This window comes from Ovis canadensis, chromosome 23 (genome assembly GCF_042477335.2).
Source record: "Ovis canadensis isolate MfBH-ARS-UI-01 breed Bighorn chromosome 23, ARS-UI_OviCan_v2, whole genome shotgun sequence".
In the NCBI taxonomy this organism is placed as follows: Eukaryota; Metazoa; Chordata; class Mammalia; order Artiodactyla; family Bovidae; genus Ovis; species Ovis canadensis.
In genome coordinates, this window is record NC_091267.1 from 36,040,177 (window position 1) to 36,062,637 (window position 22,461).

Here is a 22,461-nt window from a genome sequence, read left to right on the forward strand (position 1 = left end):
ATATAATATCTGTTAAATATTTATTTAAGAATAAAAGCAATCCTTAAAATTTTAAAACTTAGATTTCTGAGAGAAATACACTAATTGTTGGGAAAAGGCAAACTGACTTTTTAACAAATGTGGAGATTAGTACAAGTAAATTAAAAATACAAATGAGAGAGTAATATAAGGTAATTTGTAAATTACACCCATTGTTTTAACAGGACATACTCTGGTGTCAGTGTCTGGAGAAGGGGTCGAAGTAAATCATTTCATTGTTTAGCACAAGCACAGCTAAGGCATGAGGTAGGAGCTTGACAGGGATTTGTTAAATTAGTAAGAAAAATCAGCTCAGCTACTTGGAGGTTACAATGTAAAATCAACCAGATTTCAAGAGCTAGTCTCAATTTCTTTCACTGATGAGGCAAAAAAATAGTCAATTTTTATATTTTGTGATGGAGAGATTTAGGGTCTTATCTAAATATTGACTTTGGTCATTTGATCTGATTCAAAACATTTTTAAGATTAAATTTTGACCCTATCCACTTTATAGAGATTTTGTCTTTGTGGAGGTAAAAGAGCCCTATATAAGAAAAAACAGAAACCAGTTTTCTTAGTTTTCTAAATCTCAGGACTTGGCATATCAAAGGCATACAACAAGTGTGTGAAAAATTTATAAGTGATCTGAGGAATATGAAATTGGTTAAACATCCTCAGAATAAATAAACTATATTTTCTCCTCCTCTGATTCACACCAACTATATTCAATTTATAATAAATAAATGTTTTTTTTATTTTTACTTAGCATAGCAGAAAGATTAATATTGCACTTCAAGGCCTCAAAATTTTTAGGAAAAAATGTAACCAACTTTAAGATTTTAGGGTCACGATATCATATCACATAAGCAAGCTTTCCTTCTAGCACATACTGGGATCTGAAAATAATCCAGTGTTTTCTAATGGTTCAGATTCAGGCTGTCTGCAATGAGATGATTTTAATTTAGTTGAGTCACAGGGACTTTTTCCATGTGTGCTCTTCAGCATTCTCAGCTAAATTTGTTGAAACAAGTCTGTTTTCCAGCTCTATGACTTTCTTTTTTATTATTAATCTGATAATATACGGCTAATTTATTGTATTTACACTTCTATCATCTCTTTCATCACACTCAAGGTTTATAGTCTCATTTGGCAAAAATGAAAATAGATAGCATCCCATCTACCCAAACAACAATAACCAAATGAACATTTTTTTCTGGCTGTACCATGAAGCACGTAGGGCATTAGTGCCCTGATCAGGGATCCAACCCTTGCTCCTTGCGGTAGAAATGCAGAGTCTTAATGAGTGGACCACCAGGGCATTCCTCAGACATTTTTAATTGACACTGAAGACTATGAAAGATCACTATTCTAGATAAGAAGTTTAAGGTCAAAAGAATAATGATATATAGAAAGAAAAAGAATAAAGCAAGAAAGGAATTGTTGACAAAAAATTCCTTGAAATAGTCACCCGTTCATTCCTTAAATATGCATTCAAAGGTTTCTATGGTGTCAGTTACTGAGAATACAAAAATGAGTAAGACACACTGCCTGCCATCAGGGATTCCCAGAATAGTGGTGAGCTGCAGGAGAGCCCAGCCTAGCGCCTCTGCCTGGAGAGCAGCCTCCCGGACCCCGAGGAAGCAAATCAAAGCACATGTAACCCAAAGCAATGGCCCCCCCACTCCAGTACTCTTGCCTGGAAAATCCCACGGACGGAGGAGCCTGGTGGGCTGCAGTCCATGGGGTCACTAAGAGTCTGACACGACTGAGTGACTTCACTTTCACTGTTCACCTTCACACATTGGAGAAGGAAATGGCAACCCACTCCAGTGTTCTTGCCTGGAGAATCCCAGGGACGGGGGAGCCTGGTGGGCTGCCGTCTATGGGGTCGCATAGAGTCGGACACGACTGAAGCGACTTGGCAGCAGCAGCAGCAACAACACAGTTAAAAGACAGTGAACATGACTTATGAGATCAACCTTGAAGCAGAATTAAGATTTGCCTGCAAAGGAGATAAACAATGGGCATTCTTGACCAAAAAAAGGAAAAAAAAGCTAGTAGGTAGACTAGCACAGACATATGATCCTGGATAGACTATTCTGGAGGTACCAGTGATGTGAGATTAAAGTGTTGGTGATAACCAGTGATATAGTGGAGATAATGTTAGAGAAACAGGTTGAGGCTTTGTGACATACTGACACATTAAGGAAAGCATTTTGAAGGGGATAGTGAGCTATAAGAGACTTTAAAGTAGGGGCGCAATCCACTCGTGTCTATGGTTTTTAGAAGATGGGTGTGTTGGTTTCAATATGGGGGATGTGTTGGGGGTAGAGCCTAGAGGCAGGAGAAACACTGCAAGCCATAATAATACCCAAGGGAGGTGATGAAGACCTGAAGTAGAGCAGTTTCAGAGAATGGAAAGGAGGGAATTTATTTATCATAATTTGTTAAATGTGCTGATACATGATATAGGCCAAGAAAAAGCATGAATAGTCAAGGTCAACAGCTGACAGTTAAGGCAATGGGGGTGGCTTAGAAAGACTCAAGAGATTACTAAGAAAAGGGGCCAGCTAGGGACAAATAGAAGGACTGTTAAGCATTGTTGACAGCTCAGATCAGGTTGGAACTCATGAATCTTCCAATCAGAAATTTACATTTTCAAAGTTCTCCACAAAAGCCTCAACAGATCAGGCCACAACTAAAATAAAAAATCAGAAAGAATGAGCTGGAATTATCAATGATATCAGCAGACTGCTGGATTTCTCTTTTAGAATAAAGAATCTTTAAAAAAAATGACTATAAAAGCAGAAGAGTGACTTTTCATTTTTGGCAACAGTAAGAAGATAATTTGGACTGACACTCTCACTAAGGTAATTAAAAATATCTCAAATATAAAAACAGCAAAGAGTTAATGAGATGGGGAAGGCATGGAAAAATTCAAGAGAGAAGACTAGAACTTGGAGACAGACACTCATCTTTGAGAGCTTTTGCTCTTGACCATCTGAGTATCAGGAACAAAAGGTCTGATCAACCAGCTGTACAATAAACAGCCTTATGGGTGTTCTTGTCGCTCAATTGTGTCTTTTTGCGACCCCATGAACTGCAGTACACCAGACTTCCCTGTCCTTCACTATCCCCTGCAGCATGCTCAAACTCATGTCCATTGGGTGGATGATGCTATTCAGCCATCTCATCCTCTGTCACCGCCTTCTCCTGCCGCCTTCAATCTTTCCCAGCATCAGGGTCTTTTCCAAAGAGTCGGCTCTTCAAATCAGGTGGCCAGAGAATTGGAGCTTCAGCTTCCGCATCAGTCCTTCCAACGAATATTCACGGTTTATTTCCTTTAGGATTCAATAGTTTGATCTCCTTGCTGTCCAAGGATGTTGTGGGAATGTTAAAGCCCATAGTACTCGGGTGAAGACTTTAATAAACTAACCCGATTATTATTGGGGACTCAAAAGGCCATATCTTCCCTCAAGGTCGAAGTGAGTCCCAAATGAACCATCCAGCATACACATCTGCAGCCTTGCTACTTGCACAAGGATAATCCAAGGAATCTTAGGTGCTGTCCTTTGACTCAGGTAGTTTTGATCAGATACTGTCAGAAGCAAACCCGAGTCCCCTCTGGAGGAAACCAACATCACCGCTAGGTCTCACCTGATCCCTACAAGTGATTTTAAAAATACTTTTCCAGCAGACAGTCAAAGAGATCCAAGCAACCAAGAAAATAAGACACCGCGCATGAGAAGTGGCAAGAGCAATAAGAATAGAAAGAAATCTTGGTAACTCTTGAGATAATAGAATGAGCAGACATAAAGCAACTACACTTACCATGTTCAAAGAAATAAAATTAAAGCTTGACAATGTCAGCAGGGACATCACAGCAACACAGAAATATTCATCAGCCCCCTTTCCTGTCAATGCTATCTGGGCATGTATGTCTAAAATCCTTACATATAAGAACTTTTACAAATGCTGTATTCTTTTGGGGTTTGCTTTAGCGCACCGAAAACAGAAACAAAGCCCCATTCTAATGTAATTTTATGTGTGCGTATAATTCAATCAGAAATATATTAAAACAAAAGGGAAGTTTATTTGTGTCTTGGTGTGTTTGGTGAGTACACATATGCATCATCTCACAAGTTTCTTGAAGACACCTATAATTCCTGCCAGGCTCCCTCCTCTGGTCAACAGATCAGGACACAGCTAGGCAAAGGAGGACAGTCATCCCACGTCACCAGGGAAAATGTACAAAGGTACCATCCACACGTGGAGAAGTGAAAGTTAACTGCAGCTTTTACAATCTAATGGGTTAATTATAAATATTAGGGAATGCTAACTGTGACTAACAAAATTATTGTAAAATTAAGTGACTTGGTTAGTATCGTGTTCATTTTTCACTTCAAAAAAGTAACTCAGTATACTATCTATTCTTATCAAAGTTGAGTGAAAGATTGTCATTCATTGTTCGTACCTAGTTCAGCCAACTTAGTTCATTAGAATCTGGTTGATGTGACTGAACAAAACCTGGTCAGTTACACATAACAACTGTTCAGCCTCACACTCTGTAATAAGCACGTCAGCACATTTATTTTCCCCATATAAAGTAGAATTTCCAATTCATGCCATGTACTCTGACTATTATGGCCAGTATTTACTCAGAAGGAATGCTGTGCAAGTTTGGAAAAGCTGTCTCTAAGAGAGCCGAGAGGTCACTGGACAAAACAAGAAACAAAACCTATACATGGTCAAAACATGAAGAGGACTAAAGTTTGTCATTCTTTCTTTTAAAGAAAAAAGTTTTGAAATCCCAAGTACACAGCCAGGCAACATCAAACCAGACAGCTCAGTCCCTGCTTCTCTCAAGCTCCATGGAATCAGAACTCTTCTATTCACTTGGCAAATATCAGCTTTTTTGGAGGAGAAGAACCTGCTTGGAATTAATGAGATGACACCCAAAAATAACTTCTATTTATAAATTGTTCTCTTCAATGTAAAACTGCCCATTTTTCTCATAAAAAAGTATTTTCTAAAGGCTCCTTATGCACTTTCTACTATTTTTCCCCTTTCTTTTCCTCTTATTTTCTTTTAGCATCTTTTAAATTAAAAAATGCCATAGTGCCAAGCAGGGGAAATAACTCCATCTGACAAGAATACAGTCAATCCAGTGGTGTTGCAGAGTCACACTTACTGCTGTGACATGTAACTACTGACGGTGTAATTTAAGAAACGCAGGGTGTTTCAGGAGGAGTTAACAGAGGAAAAAGTAAAAGTGAAGTCAAACTGAAGTTACGGACATGCAAGGTCAATTTCAAAACTAAGCTGAAATACTTTGTTTCTTTCTACTTCACGAAACGGTAAACGCCAAGTATCTTAAGAAAGCTAAGAAAGTTAAAACAGGGGAGAATCTCCCTGATCATTTCTTCATTCTCACAAATAAAAAGAAAGCGGCAACATTAACCTTCCCAGAGAAGCGATCGCGCCTACAACCAGTCTTTGCACTTACCCTAGAGTATGTACACCATGATTTCTTTAAGAATCCTGTTAATTCCAGGACATCCAGGACATATATGAATTCTTAACACATTCACGGAAAGAACCAACCTTAACGAAATGGTTAATTACAACAGGACTCTGAAATCCTAGGGAGAGACACGAGGGTAGAATCCAGCCTCCAGATCCTAGTGTACACTGTGTCTATCTTTAACTGGAAAATGACTTGGTTTCACATTCCACTGAAGTCCCACTGGCAGATGCCTTTGCTAAGCTCACCAATGGCAGGCTGTCAAATGCCCTCCCTCCACCCCTCCTCCGCCCCATCCGCCCCCCTCAAGGCTCTGACCGAGCTTCCGCTGCTACGTCTAATGCTGATTTACTCAGCTGTCTTTATACCTGTCTCCGCGTGGGTAAAAGGAGATGCTTTCATTGATGGCTATTACGGAAACGCTTGGAAACTGAAGATCAGCCCCGAGGACTCGCTGTGTTTTTCTCCCAGCCACCCCCTTCCCCTCCCTCCTGCCAGAAACCATCTGACTTCCAAACTTGGCTGTCTGAAAAAGAATGTTCTCTGATTGGCACTCCTGGAAGCAGAAAGCAAGGCAGCTAGAGTTGTGTTCTGTTACTCAGCGTGAAAAACTTCCCAGGTAGGCAGAATACAAAGTTAAGTTTTCTGATTTTTTTTTCTTCCCCTGAACTTTGAGGAGACATCAGGGAAATATCTGGGAGCGTGACAAGTAGTTTTGTTGTTGCACACATATAAGTTTGGATATTCACCTATAATTTTACCCCAAATGCCTATGGATGCAGTAAAAACGTGAGATGGCGGATCTTTTGTTAAAAGCCGAATTTCCTTATTAGTAAATGCGTTGGAACTTGTTACAGGAAGAAATGGTCATGCTGCCTCTAATATTCTGAACGGCAACTATGAGGTCTGTGGATTTTCTGTGAGAAAAAACCTTGCTCATAGGAAACGTGAAAACAAACAAACAAAAAACTGCTTTAAACTGTCCTATATTTTGTATTGCAGACAGCAGAAGAGGGTGCAAGAAATGTTTCTATCTCCACGTCAAGGCTTCTTGTCCAAAACTGTCTTGTAAACTTTGATGAGGACTCGGGGGAAAAAAAAAAATGTGTGTGTGTGTGTGTGCGTGCGTGTGTGGCCATGTACAATACAACCCCACACCCCGCAGTCACACACACATGTCTGAACAAAGAAAAACTGAGTGAATGGAAATGAAGGGAAAAACACATTTTCTCACACAGGAACTGACAAGAATTAATATTGTGGAGTTCCCTTCAAATCATGACTCCTAAAATCGTGTTTCATATTTATTTTGTGGTCACTGGGGTCAAAAGATCTGCTGTGCTGAAAACATGTTACCTCACCCTGTTCACAATGGCGAGTGTATTACATGCCATGTTATGGACCAGACCAACTTCTTGAAAGGCCTGATAGAGGATTTATGTTAATAATTGCAGCAATCGGACAAACCGCAACCCCCGGCGTCTTGGGGTTTCCAGATCTCATCTGGCTTGTCACTGCCAACTCTAGGCAACTGTCAGCTGGCTGGGCTCAGGGTGGTGGTGTGGCTGCAGCTGCTCCCTGCAACTTGTACAGACGTCTCGAATATACCCAACGGCAGGAGGCTGACTCCAAACAGAAAGCTTTCTCTTTGTCTGTGGTTGGTTTTAAATGTTCTGTTCTAGGTGATCTTGTACCACATCTGAAGAAGCCCATTTTAGGGAACTGTGAGTGAATATCTGATGAACTGGTATCATATTACTATTTCTTTGATATTCTCATGCCCCATCTAGGTTGGCATGCTACCAACCTGCTCATTCCTTATTCCATTACTAGACGTCCTTTAGGAAAAAAGATTAAAAGGAGGAGGGAGGGGAGGAAGAAACTTTCCTTATGCTTATTCCCAAGCTGATTAACTAAGAGACATTTCAGGCTCTGTGTACTGTTGATAGGTAAGGGCATCTGAATGACTTCAGAAATAAATAGAAATAACCAGTCACCCAGAGAGCACACATCCCTGTCTTTGTGATTCTTCTTCCCTCTATCAAAACGCTCCTCCCCAAGGCTAATGGATGGTGTCTAAACACGTGTGAACTAAGAAGAGTGGCCAGGGCTGGTGGCAGGCCATCTGGGTCACACTGGCCACACTATTCACTCACGCTGTACCTTCCAGTGAACACTAGCACCACTGAAACTCAAGAAAGGTTTGTTGAAGCAAGCAAATAATTGCTGGTGTAAAAGTGTATATTTTAACCTAAGGAAAATAGTTATAGGTAGGCTCACACTTTAGATAAGTATGTTTGCATTTAATTTGATGACTAGCAGGGAAAATTATATTTCTTTTCTAGCCATTAACCAAAAGATTATATGGAAGGTTTACCAGGCACTGAGTACCTTTACTGAGGGCTTCTTTGGTGGCTCAGATGGTAAAGAATCTGCCTGCTGTGCAGGAGACCCAGGTTCAATCCCTGGGTTGAGAAGGTCCCCTGGAGAAGGAAATGACTACTCACTCCCGTATTCTTGTCTGGAGAATTCCATAGACAGGGGAGCCTGGTGAGCTACAGTCCATGGAGTCACAGAGTCAGGACTGAGCAACTAACACTTTAACTTTTCACCTTTACTGAAGCAAAAAAAAAAAAAAGATTATTATACATTTGGATCTGTGTGAGTAAATGACTCTAAATATCAACATGGCAAATTCTTCTAAGTTTATTTCTCCTGATCTTGCTGGCTTCTAAAGAGAAATAAAAGAAAATAAAATTTTAAGGATTTTTAATATTTCATATTAACTAGTAAACTATAACAATTTTCTTTATTGAATTCTTCCTGACCATTCCTTATAGTACAACATGCATCAGCCAAATATCTCCTTAGATTCCAACTTTATCTCTTTTTATATTTTCATCTGTTTCAATGACAGAAATTCCAGAACGTTTGCAACAGTAGTGGTAGCCTGAGTCCAAACCCAAGGTTGAATGAACACACAGGAATTTTTTTTTTCTTCTTTTTCCCCCCCTTAACCTTCACAAGGCAGTTGATAAGATTTATAATGGCTAGAACTCAGTCTTTATAATGAGTAAATATTATTTTTCTCTTTCATAAGTACCAACAAGAGAGTTAGGATTTGATCAGAAAAATAGCTTCCAGGGCTTTCTTCCAAAGAAAACTCGGCATGTAACAAGCAAATCAAATACCCTTGATTTATCATGAATAAGCAGTTAATCTGCTCCATTCTCCAAAAATAGACTGTCTTAGCTCAGTTCTGTGTATGGCAAAGGCTAGTAGCAGTCTCTTTGCAGGGTGAACAAGGTGTTTAGACTTAGGTCTTAGCTGATCTGTGAAGCATCTGTGTGTGAAAAATCTGGACAATGAAAAGCAAATGGTCCCTTTGCTTTTTCCTCTCTAGCATCCTTAAGACACTAGGCTTAAGCTGACAAAGACTATATTCTCATGATGATAGTTTTGTGCATGATTTTGTCTTTTATATATTATTATTTTGAAAAAAAAATACACACGATTTGCTACAGACCAAATATTTGTATCCCCCAAAATTTGTATGTTGAAATGTAACCTCTCATGTGATAGTACAGTATTAGGGGCCTTTGGGAGGTGCTTAGGTCACAAGGGTGGAATCCTCATGAATGGGATTAGTGCCCTTATAAATGAGACTCCAGAGAGCTTCTTCAGCCCTTCCACCAGAGACAACACAGCAAAAAGATGGTCTTCAATGAGCCAGGAGGCAGGCCCTCATCAAACACCAAATCTGTTTGATTTTGGACTTCCAGCTTTCATACTGTGAAAAATAAATTTCCATTGTTTATTTCAGTTGTTTGTAAGCCACTCAATTGTTACAGTGGCCTGAATGGATTAAGACATTCTCTATGCAAGAGTAAGTTTGTCTGTGACAACCTGGAAGGGCAGGATGGGGGATGGGTGGGAGGGAGGCTCAAGGAGGAAACACATATATACAGTTCATGTTGTTGAACAGCAGAAACCAACACACTGTAAAACAGTTATCCTCCAATTAAAATAAATTTTAAAAAGGTGAGTTTATTTTTTGTGAGGGAGGGGATAAATAATGTTTTTTTTTTCCCCTGCAGAAAAAAATAATAAACCCAAGTAGTAGTTGTTGAAAAGTAGTTAAAATAGACACTGCTCCAAGAGAAAAAGTAGAAAAACTATACAGATAGGGGCTCTAACAACAGATACGGAAGGGTTTCAAAGCAGCAGCTTGCTCTGTATAATCTTATTAAATGTCAATCAACTTCAAAATTGGATGTCATGGGCATTCATTTTTGAATGCTTATGGTATGAAAATAGCCCTAATTATGGAAAGCACCATATGTATAAATTTACTAATTACAATATCATATTTGGTGGAGAAAAACTGGAGACAATGATTGTTTGATGACAACAGAAAGACATGGGTTAATGCTTAGGTTAAAAATTATAGCATCTGAACATACACGCACCATCATATACCAACTATATTAGAACATCTGTGGGCCCGGGAAAGAAAGATAAAGACCAGAAGGAATCCTATCAAAATGATTTATGGGCACACACACACACACACACAATATTCAAATAAAAATAACTGCAGTCCTTTCTCATTTTCCATCTCCTCTTTGTCTTTGGAGAGGCATCTCTAAGTTTAGTCCCCTACATACGAACTTTCAAGTTATGAACTTTGAAAGATGTGAACCTATGTTTGCACATCCAATCAGGTAAGTTAGGCTACATGTCTTGCGTACATCGTCACGTGCAGCTTGCCCTCCATTTCCTAATGCTTATGATCCTTCAGCTCTACCATCTTTCACCTCCTCTCCCCCCTCCACAGTAACTCTTTTTGCCTTTTTCACTGATGCCAGCCCCTATATGCCAGCTGTTGTACTATACTTTTCAAAGTGCTGTACTGTTAAGATTAAAAATATTTTCTTTATTTTCATTTTTTTAAAATGTATTATCTCTGTGAAAAGTATTATAAACCTATTATAGTACAGGACTACATAGCCAGTTGTGTTAGTTGGGTACCTAGGCTAACTTCATTTCACTTATGAATGAATTAGACTTATAATTGTCCTTCTGAAATGGAACTCATTTGTACAAAGGGAACTTACTATATTTCTCTTCTCAGGATCTCTTGTGTGGCCAGTGGGTTGGGAATTTTGGGTTGGGGGGTGTGAGGGAATTGGAGAGGCTCTCCAATGTGGAAAGAGACACAAATGAAGAAGCTTAAAGGGGCTTATGTTGATATGAAGAAAGGGCATGGAGAGAAATACTCAAGAAAAAGACTGATCTTAAAGGAACCAGAGAACAGGGAAGGGAGGGCGGGGAAGAGCATCTGGCACACCAGAGAAACAGGGGACCAGACTGCTCACCAGACTGGGGAATAGCACGTTTGGATGTGGTAGTCTTCGAAGACAGCAGATCTAAAGAGGAGATTAGGATATCTGATCCTAGGATTATCTGGCTGTGTGTTTTGTGATTTCTTCTTGTTCTGTTTTATTTATTTTTTTTCATTTCATGTGTCATTTTCTTTTTTAAAACTTTTTTATTTTGTATCGGGGTATAACTGATTAACAATGTTGTGATAGTTTCAGGTAAACAGTGAAGGGACCCAACCATACATATACATGCATCCACTCTCCCTCAAACTACCCTCCCATCCAGGCTGCCACATAACATTGAGCAGAATTCCAAGTGCTTTACAGTAGGTCATTGTTGGTTATCCAAACTCCCAACAAACAATAGTTCAGGACCTGATGGCTTCACAGGCGAATTCTATTAAACATTTAGGGAAGAGTTAATATCTATCCTTCTGAAACCGTTCAAAAAAATTGCAGAGGAAGGAAAACTTCCAAACTCATTCTGTGAGGCCATCATCACCCTGATACCAAAACCAGGCAGAGATAACACACAAAAAAAGAAAACTACAGGTCAATATCACTGATAAAGGTAGGTACAAAAATCCTCAACCAAATACTAGCAATCTATATCCAATAATACATTAAAAAGATTATACACCATGATCAAGTGGAATTCATCCTAGGGATGCAAGGATTTCTCAGTATCCACAGATCAATCAATACGATATGCCACATCGACAAATTGAAGAACAAAAATCAATATGATCATTTCAATGGTGCAGAAAAAGCTTTTGACAAAATTCAGTACCCATTTATGATAAAAACTCTCCAGAAAGTGGGCATAGAGGGACTGTATCTCAACATAATAAAGGCCTTAAAGGACAAATATACAGGTAACATCATACTCAATGGTGAAAAGCTGAAAGCATTTCCTCTAAGATCTGGAACAAGATAAGGATGTCTACTCTCACCACTATTAAACATGGTTTTGGAGGTCCAGGCTACAGCAATTAGAGAAGAAAAAGAAGTAAGGGAAATCCAGATTGGAAAAGAGGAATTTAAACTGTCATTGTTTGCAGATGACATGATATGATACATACAAGATCATAAAGATGCTACCAGAAAACTACTAGAATGCATAAATGAATTTGGTAAAGTTGAAGCTACAAAATTAATACACAGAAATCCGTTACATTTCTATGCACCAACAACAAAAGATCAGAAAGAGAAATTCAAGAAACAATTCCATTGCCACTGCATCCAAAAGAATAAAATACCTAGGACTAAACATACCTAAGGAAACAAAAGACCTGTACTCAGAAAATTATAAGATGCTGATGAAAAAAATCAAAAAAGACACAAACAGATAGAAAGATATATCATGTTCACAGATTGGAAAAATCAATATTGTCAAAATGACTATACAACCCAAGGCAATGTAAAGATGCAATGCAGTCTCTATCAAACTAAAACTGGCATTTTTCACAGAACTAGAACAAAAAATATAAAATTTTGTATGGAGACACAAAAGACCCAGAATAGCCAAAGCAATCTTGAGAAAGAAAAACAGAGCTGGAGGAATCATGCTCCCTGACGTCACACTATACTACAAAGCTACAGTCATCAAACCAGCATGGTACAGGCACAAATACAGAAATATAGATCAATGGAAAAGGACAGAACAGAAATAAACTCATTCACCTATGGTCAATTAATATATGATAGAGGAGGCAAGACTACGCAACGTTGGAAAGACAGTTTCTTCAACAAATGGTGCTGGGAAAACTGGACAGCTATATGTAAAAAAGTGAAATTAGATCATTCTTTAACACTATACACAAAAATAAGCAATAAGCTCAAAATGGATTAAAGACCTAAATATAAGACCAAACACTATAAAACCCCTAGAGGGAAACACAGGCATAATACTCTCTGACATAAACTACAGCAATATCTTTTTCAAGCAATATCTTTCATTTCCAAAAATAATGGAAATGAAAACAAAAATAAACACATGGGACCTACTTAAACTCAAAAGTTTTTGCACAGCAAAGGAAATAAAACAAAAAGACAACCCACAGACTAGGAGAAAGTATTTGCAAATGATGAGACTGACAAGGGATTAGTCTCCAAAATTTACAAATACTTCGTGACACTTAATAGCATCAGGACAAATAAACCAATAAACAAATGGGCAGAAGACCTAAACAGAGATTCCTCCAAAGAAGACATACAGATGGCTAAGAGACACATGAAAAGATGTTCAATATTGCTAATTATTAGAGCAATGCAAATCAAAATCACCATGAGACATCAGCTGACACCAGCAAGAATGGCTATCATCAAAAAATCCACAAATAGTAAATGCTGGAGAGGGTGTGGAGAGAAGGGAACCCTCCTATACTGTTGGTGGGAATGTAAATTGGTACAGCCACTATGGAGAACAGTATGGAGGTTCCTTAAAAAAGAAAATAGAGCTACCATATGACACTGTAATCCCACTCCTGGGCATATATTCGGAGAAACACAAGATCCAAAAGGAAACACGTACCCCAGTGTTCACTGCAGCGCTGTTTACAATAGCCAAGACATGGAAGCAATGTGGATCGACAGAGGTATGGATAAAGAAGATATGGTACACGTATACAATGGGATATTATTCAGCCATTTAAAAGAATGAAATAATGACATCTGCAGCAACATGGATGGACCCAGAGTGTCAGGCTGAGTGAAGTAAATCAGACAGAGAAGGAAAATTATCGTATGACACCCCTTATATGTGGAGTCTAAAAAGAAATGATACACATGAACTTACTTACAAAATAGAAACAGACTCACAGACCTAGAGAACTGAACTTACGGTTGCCAGGGGAAAAGGAAGGGGGAAAGGGATAGTTAGGGAGTTTGAGATGGACATGGACACACCTCTGTGTTTAAAATGTGACTTCTTATGGAACATTTTATTTTTCAAGATCTGGTAGTGTCTTATTTGTGTGTCTTTCGGATATTGACAGGAATCTTGAAGCTAGAGATAAATTTACTTACATGAAAGTTTTTGAAAAGTTGCGGTAATCGTTTTGTGGTACTGCCGTGATTGCTAAAATTGATTTTCTTTGATATGGGTCAGAAATCATCTTCACCCTTGTCTAAATAAATATCTTGATCATTTTTCTCTACTTGCATTTCATTTCTTGTATCTCTCTTAGTTTCCATAAAAAAGTAGCTATTACAGCGTTTTAGGCTGAACACTACATGTAAAGTGACCAACCATCCCAGTGTGAATAGGACTAAATGAGGAAATTACCAGGCAAATCAGGATTTGTTGGTCATCCTGCGTGTGTAATCTGGAATTTTTTATGTTATGTGTATGCTTTTAACAAAGATTAGTCTTTTTAGAGGTGTTTGGCCCAAGTAGAATGGTAATCAGAAAAATAAAGATTTTTTTTTTTTTTGCATTTCTCTCTGCTAGCCATGCAACCTGGGACAGATCAAATTTAAACAGCCACTATTTCCTCATCTCTACAATGTGAACAATTATACAAATTTCCAAGAGTGTTGTCAACATAAAATGAGACATAAGAATGTATTGAATACATTAAATGAATATGTATATTTATATTCTATTTATATAAACTTTATAAAAATTATATGTAGTTATTTTTCAAAAAAGTTCTTAATTATTTTAGATTGAGAAATAACGGAAGCTTACAAAAGAGGTACAACACTTCAAGTTGCGTGCAAGCAGTGGGAGAGGAAGAGAAATAGACACTGGTTGATGAGGGAGTAACTTTCTCAGGAGTATCTATTTCAGCATTTGATCTTTCCCCAAATCAAATTCACTAAGTATCTTTTTTTTGTTTGTTTGTTTGGAGAAGCTCTATAGGCCAGAAAAGAATCAACACTCCAGATTTACAAAAGAAACATTTATCTTCATTTTAAAAAGTAGAGATTCTACTTGTGCCTTTCCCTTTAAACTGGGGTAGGGATATTTTTCGGAGAAGGCAATGGCACCCCACTCCAGTACTCTTGCCTGGAAAATCCCATGGACAGAGGAGCCTGGTGGGCTGCAGTCCATGGGATCGCTAAGAGTCGGACACGACTGAGCAACTTCACTTTCACTTTTCACTTTCATGCATTGGAGAAGGAAATGGCAACCCACTCCAGTGTTCTTGTCTGGAGAATCCCAGGGACAGCAGAACCTGGTGGGCTTCTGTCTATGGGGTCGCACAGAGTTGGACACGACTGAAGCAACTTAGCAGCAGCAGGGATATTTTTCCTTTCTGGGACCAAAAGCAACCCTAGTTAGAGCATAATCATAAATATATCACAATCACTAGGCAAACTAGAATATCCAACCTCATGCTAGGGATAGACAGATATACCTTATTATACCACTATTTGAGCTTTGGCAGCATAAGCATACCTGATGCCTTTCAAGAAGTAAGGGTGCCATCTGGTTTGGGAGCAAAATGAAAACGTAATTAATGCCATCACTTCAAACAGTGTACATTTTCATAATCACATGTACAATTCATATTGGTTCCCCTCGAAGCTTCTAGAGATTTATCAAGAATTGGAAATAGGACGATTCTATTATACATCACAAAAGATTATAGACAAGCTGCACGGAGTCCAGTGATCCATTATATCTGACTTTCAGAAAGTTCCCTACATATGAAACTTCTAGTTCGTACGCAGGGGGTTTTCAAGGATGCGAATGTGTCCTGGTATGCCAGCTGTTGTACTGTACTACTGTAATTTTCAAGGTGCTTAACTATAAAATTTAAATTTGTTTTTGTTTTTTATGTATTGTATATTGTGAAGAGTTTTGTAAACCTATTACAGTATAGTACTATATCGCCAATTGTGTTAGTTGGGTACCTAGGCTAACTTTGTTGGACTTAACAAACAAATTGGACTTATGAATGCACTCTTGAAACACAACTCCTTTGTGCATAGGGGATTTACTGTATTTATTTGGGAGCAGTTTTTCTCCAGATGAGCATGTGGCTCATTAGTGCTTTTCAAACGATTTTGTTGGGTTGGGTTTTTTTCAGTAGGGAACCCTTTGTTTAAAGGAAATAGTTCACTGAAACTTCACAGTGACAAAGCATAGCTCCTTCAGCAGAAACTAAGGTGGGACCTGGGGTCCCACTCACCCTGCTATCTCTTCCAGAAACAGTTTCTGCTGCAGGCATCTTGGAAACACAGTTTAAAATCACTGAGTACCAGAGCATATTCATTTTATTTTAAAACTGTAATTTTAACACATTAAAAAAGTATGCAGATATTTTCTAAAAATGATATAGAATGACAGAGCTTAAATGTGCCATCCCAGTTCCATTCCATCCCTCCTCACCCTTAAATCCCAGGGACAATCACCTTTAACTTGTAACTGTTAATTATGACAATTCCTTTATATTCCTAAATGATGCTCTCGTACATCTTTAAAAAACTTTTTTCAAATGTTGATATTATTCATCATCCTCCTACTACAGAAGATAAGGGTTTAGTTCTTACACACACTGCCTCCAGCATGTGTCATCTCAACCTCTCTCTCCCTCCTTCTCATTTACACACACACAAGTCTTTCCTTAATTCTCGCCACTTTATTACACAACAATTTCAGTGATTACATTATTTTGGCTATGGAGGACATGGCAACCCACCCCAGTATTCTTTCTGGAGAATCCCATGGACAGAGGAGCCTGGCAGACTACAAGGGTGGATAGGGTTGCAAAGAGTCAGACACAACCAAAGCAACTCAGCGTGAATGCACATACATTGTTCACATGTGAACTACATGGGATCTAAGAGTTCAGTTCAGTCGCTCAGTCATGTCCAACTCTTTGCGACTCCATGAATCGTACCACGCCAGGCCTCCCTGTCCATCACCATCTCCTGGAGTTCACTCAGACTCACGTCCATCTAGTCCATGATGCCATCCAGCCATCTCATCCTCTGTCGTCCCCTTCTCCTCCTGCCCCCAATTCCTCCCAGCATCAGAGTCTTTTCCAGTGAGTCAACTCTTCACATCAGGTGGCCAAAGTACTGGAGCTTCAGCTTTAGTATCATTCCTTCCAAAGAAATCCCAGGGTTGATCTCCTTCAGAATGGACTGGTTGGATCTCCTTGCAGTCCAAGGGACTCTCAAGAGTCTTCTCCAGCACCACAGTTCAAAAGCATCAATTCTTCGGTGCTCAGCCTTCTTCACAGTCCAACTCTCACAACCATACATGACCACTGGAAAAACCGTAGCCTTGACTAGACGGACCTTAGTCGGCAAAGTACGTTTCCTTTATTAGCATGCATGCACATACGTTGTTCACATGTGAACTACATGGGATCTAAGAGTACATTTCCTTTATTTTACACATTTTTATTTTTCCTGACATTGGTATTTGTGTTATATTTTTGTTTGCTTAATTTTCCACCTGCCCATCTCTTTTTTTAGACTCTCCAATAGACATGCAATATTTCTCTTAATACCAGCGAATACATCAGCTATTCTTTCTGCATATCCTCTCCTGCCCAACTTCACACCAGCGGTTCTTTCTGTAACACTAGCTCCTGTACTGTCATGCTGGGACTGGCTTTTGCTTCTCTTGGGTATTGACTCTTTTGCGAGATTCTTTGTTCTCTCCTTCTTGAACTGTCCCATGGTCGGGGGTTGGAGGAGCATAATTTCTAGCAGCTTCCAGAAAAAGATGACAAGGTCAAATACAATTTTGGAGAACTTGAATGCATGAAAATATCCTTATTCTCTTCTTCCATTAATCATTAGCTTGACTACAGAATTCATTGTTTAGAAATACTTTTTGCTCAGAAATTTCAAGGAATGTCTTCACTGTCTTGTAATTCCTAGTGCTGTTATTTAGAAGTCATTCTGTTCCCTCGTCCAAATATTGTTTCCTCTTTATCTCTGATTTTCTAATACCCCATGACCGTATACTTGGTGTGGACCCCCCCCCCCATTCCACCATCACCTCATTGACTGTGGTGGAAACTTAAGGTACTTATTCATCTCCTCCAATTCTGGGCAAATGTTTTTATTTTACTTGTAAGCACTTTCTGAGCTCTATTTTCTCTGTTCTTTCATTTTGAAATTTATTTTCATTGGATGTTGGACCCCCTTAGAAGGACCCCCTAAATTTACTATCTTTTCTCATCTTTCTACCACCTCATCTCTGGAATAATTGCTCATCTCTCTTCTGCTGAATATTCTATTCCCACTAACATATGCTTAATTTCTAAGGATTCTATTTAGCTCTAATTGTTTTTCATAATGCCACGTTTTATTTCATGGACAATTTTTTTTTCTAATATCAGTGAGTATATACATTTCAGGCTTTTAAAAAAAGCTTTCACCTATTCCCTGCAATCCTTGTTTCCTTCAATTTCTTGTTTGTTTATTTTGGTCTCTTTTATGTTAGAGAAGTGCTGCCATGGCTGATATTCCTTTGCTATCCACCAAGCCATGTGTTACAGGCATCAGGACTTTACCATAAAGTGATCAGACCAAGCTGAGCCTTCACTGAAACATCCTCAAGGGTAACTAGATTTCCCACAACCCCCTGGGTACTCAGATAATCTAGAGAAGTCCCCTCCCAGTGTCCTATTCAGGAGGGATAAACTCAGTTGCCAGTGTCCTGGAAGCAAAGCTGGGTGAAAAATGGGACTTCTCTGGTAGTCCAGTGGCAAAAGTCTGCCTTCCAATGCAGGGGACACAGGTTTGATCCCTGGTCAGGGAACTAAGATCTCACATGCTGCAGGGCATCTAAGCCCACGTGCCACAATGAAAGATCTGCATGCAGGAAGTAGTTCCCGATGCAGCCAAATAAATAATAAAATAGTTTTTCCCCCCTAAAAAAGGCTTGAAATTGAGGCAAGTTTATCACTATTCAGCATGCAGATTTCCATTTAATCTACCAGATTATATAGACTTCAGTGTCACACCTTGCCCCCACTGACTGCTATTTCCAATACTGCTGTGTTTGTAGCCTCTCTAGTTAAGTCAGTCCAGAGAATAATGCCTGCCCCTTCCCACCATGTCTCCTGCAAGATGAGGGATAGGGAGTTGCCAGGCTGCAGCGGTTGGAGGTGGCGATTTGGAACTCCAACTACTCCTTTGAAGACTTTCAACCAAGTTCTGTTTTTGGGCCCACTCATTAACTCCAGCTTCACTACCCTTGTATTTCTAGTTTTTGAGCCTTTCCAGGATTTGAGGGAGTCTCCATTTCTGTCTCATTGGCATCTCCTCCACAGGGACCTGGCTTTCCACATCTCTGCTCAGCTAAATCAAGTACCACTGAGCCATTCCCTTGCCACTTTCCAAATACTGTGTCAACAGCTCTCTGTATTCTATGCTCCCCTGTTCTTTTTATTATTATTATTCTAGGGAGAATTTTTTGTTTACTGTCATTTCGTTGGGAGGGAGAGAGTAGAATTAATTACATGTTCCATTCACCATATATACTGCAATTCTTTTCCTTCACTCTTCAGAGTTGCTTTAAAAAGGAGACAGAGTCTCTCAACTCTTTCCAAAATGATTCCAATGATTTCAGCATTTGTGCATGTATGCGGGGAAGGAACATAGTATTTCATACTTCTCTACACTATATCCAGTGCTACAATGACAGCTAAATCCCAGCTAAGTATCCAGTTATCTATAACAGACACAGTGAAGAATAACTCTTAATTAAAATAAAGTTATTTTTTTATTCTGAAGTTGGTTGTAGTCCCTTACATTAAAACTTTCATTATATATCTGTAGAATTAAATGTTAAAATTATAAATAATTCCTTCACATGTAAAAATTATGCATCTTAGAAAGTGAAAATAAATTTCTTTTGTAACCGAAGTTCTGCCTAAACTATCAATTAACTCAGTGCCTCAAGTAAATTACCTTAAGTTTATCACAGCAGTTGTTCTGTGGTTGCCTCTGATTAGAAGGCAATGTAAATCTGATAGTGATTTGCCTTTCAAGTCGGCATAGCTATTACCATGTGGGCCAAGTTTGTATATTTCATTATTTGAGGCAAGCTTTGTCTTGATTTGTTTAATACACTACTTCTGCTCCTTATAATATGCCAACCTGGAGATACTGGGTTAGCCACAAATTTCTTTCAGGTTTTTCCATAACATCTTATGGAAAAATCCAAACATTTTGTGGCCAAACCAGTACTAGCTTCCATGAAGATACTGTCCCCTATTTCTCTAAGAGTATTTCATCAATATTGAAATTTCCTTCTACTCTTGGAGGGAAAATGTATACATTCTGTTATTTCTACAGCTATAAAAGTTGGCCACGGGCAAAGAGTCAAAGGTCATACTTAGCGATTTTCCTTCCATATTGGCCCTCTCTCTAGGAACTTTTCCCAGCTGTTTCCAAAATACTGTTATCATCAGTACTTCCCTCAGACCCCACCAAGCAAGGCGGCAAGGTGTTGTCCTCAGCCTCACAACTCAGAGGCCCTTGCTGCTCTAGCTCTCCTTTGCCTGTGTTTCTCCCCACTGAACTGCAAATTAGAACAGGAATCAGTAATTCTCTTTTCAGCGTGTTCTGGGTGGTTGGGACTCTGCCCCAAAGGCCTTGAGACTGCTTGCAGTTCTGTTTTCCCAAGGGGGACCTACTTCTGCTATGCACAACTGAAAGCCTTAGGGGTGGCTGGTGTGTGGGGAGGTGAGCGCAGTAGGTAGGAAGTAACAGGTGGCGCTAGTGGTAAAGAACCTGCCTGTCAATGCAGGAGGCATAAGAGAAGTGAGCTCAATTTCTTGGTCAGGAAGATTCCCTGGAAGAGGACATGGCAACCCACTCCAGGAGTCTTGCCTGGAGAATCCCATGGACACAGGAGCCTGAGGCTACAGTCCATGGGGTTGCAGAGTTGAAGTGAAGCAACTTAGCACTCATGCACACAACCCACCAAAGAACTGAAGACCAAAAGAAACCTAGGTAAATTAATATCCAAAATGAGATGAACCTTCTTTGGAGGGGAGAATACTACAGCTTCTATAAATCCTCGGGACAGGGTAAGAAGGAAGAACAACCTCACCACATGGGAACAGGGAGCAAGGGGGATGGAAGGACAACCCCAATTGTTAGCAAACTTTTAACAGGTGAAAATGGGCTGGTATCGTGGATGAGAATCCTGAGGCACCCCAACCACAGAGAGAATCTGTATCTGACAGTCCACTTTTTCCTGCAGGCTTTCACTGAGTGTTCCTGGTGGTTGAGACAGGCAAGGGCAGGGCAGGAGAGCAGACTAAGATCCTGTCAAGGTGCATGAGGTGTTCACTCTGCTCACTGCAGCAGCTCTCCAGTGGCTGGAGATCAGGGCAACATGGTGGACAAAGATGTCTTTAAGCCTGAACAGTTTGGACCCGGAGTGTAAAAGAGGGAGAGATTTCCTGTACCCTAGAAATATTGCTTCCTTTGTGGCTCAGCTGGTAAAGAATCTGCCTGCAATGTGGGAGACCTGGGTCTGATCCCTGGGTTAGAAGATCCCCTGGAGAAGGGAATGGCTACCCACTCTAGTGCTCTGGCCTGGAGAATTCCATGGACTGTATAATTCATGGGTTTGCAAAGAGTCGGACATGACTGAGCGTCTTTCACTCACTCCAAAATACTGGTTGTTAGTCTAGGTATGACGACACCTCTGGGGCATTGCCAAGCTCAGTCTAGCTAAAGGAAAGGCCCTATTTCTTACTTCAGTACACCTAAAACCAAAGAAGAACTGAATTTAAGGCTGTAGCAAAGCCCAGGTTCAGATCTAGCCCGCATTAGATTGATTCAGCCCCCCGCAGACACCAGTCAATCCCAGTGCACACACATACACATATTAGCAGCCTAATTAATAGGTGTCAGCCCTTTACTGGCATATTATTTAGTACTATTCTTTTACCCATGAAGGCTGATATATAAAAAAAATATACAGAACACACAAAGAATCAGAAAAATGTAACCCCCTAATGAAAATTAAAAAATAAGCAATTGAAACAGACCCACAGATGACCCAAAATTCCCTGGTAGTCCAGTGGTTAGGGATTCCATGCTTTCACTGCATGGAGAATGGGTTTGATCCCTGGTTGAGGAACTAAGATCCCGCAAACTGTGTGGTGTGGCCAAAAAAAGGAAATGAAAAAGAAAAAAAAATGACCCAAATATGTTAAAAAGATATAATGGAAAAATGGGAGGTACACATTTAACATTTGGGGAATTTCAACAGAGATATGCATATAATAAGAAAGAATCAAATGGAAATGATAAAAATTATAGTATCACAAATATAGGATCCATTCAGTAGACTGAATAATAGACTGAACACAGCAGAAGAAAGGATTAGTAAAATTTAAGACAAGTCAATAAAGTCACCCAAATTGAAACAAAAAGAAAAATAGAACAGGAAATCTGTGATTGCAACACAGTATTCAATGATTTGGCATGTGTGCAATTGTACCTCCAGAAGGATGTGAGAAAAAGAAATATTTGAAGAGGATCATAGGTAAGTATTGTCAAAAACTGAAGGAATTCAATCTATGTACAAAAAAATCTAAG

The 22,461-nt window shown here is 39.3% G+C and overlaps 1 protein-coding gene across 35 annotated transcripts in view; it reads right to left on the reverse strand.

The window, feature by feature from the left end:
* DTNA (dystrobrevin alpha) overlaps positions 1–22,461 on the reverse strand; it is a 434,483-nt gene that overhangs the window by 301,514 nt on the left and 110,508 nt on the right. For 23 of the 35 annotated variants that reach the window (XM_069568762.1, XM_069568783.1, XM_069568781.1 and 20 more), the window contains exon 1: positions 5,525–5,763. The exons of 7 other annotated variants lie outside the window; for them this stretch is intronic. The gene's annotated coding sequence lies outside the window, so the exon portion shown is untranslated. Of the gene's footprint in view, positions 1–5,524; positions 5,767–5,910; positions 6,016–22,461 lie in introns of those variants that run through there. 5 more of the 35 variants (XM_069568759.1, XM_069568777.1, XM_069568745.1 and 2 more) reach the window with 3 other exon arrangements.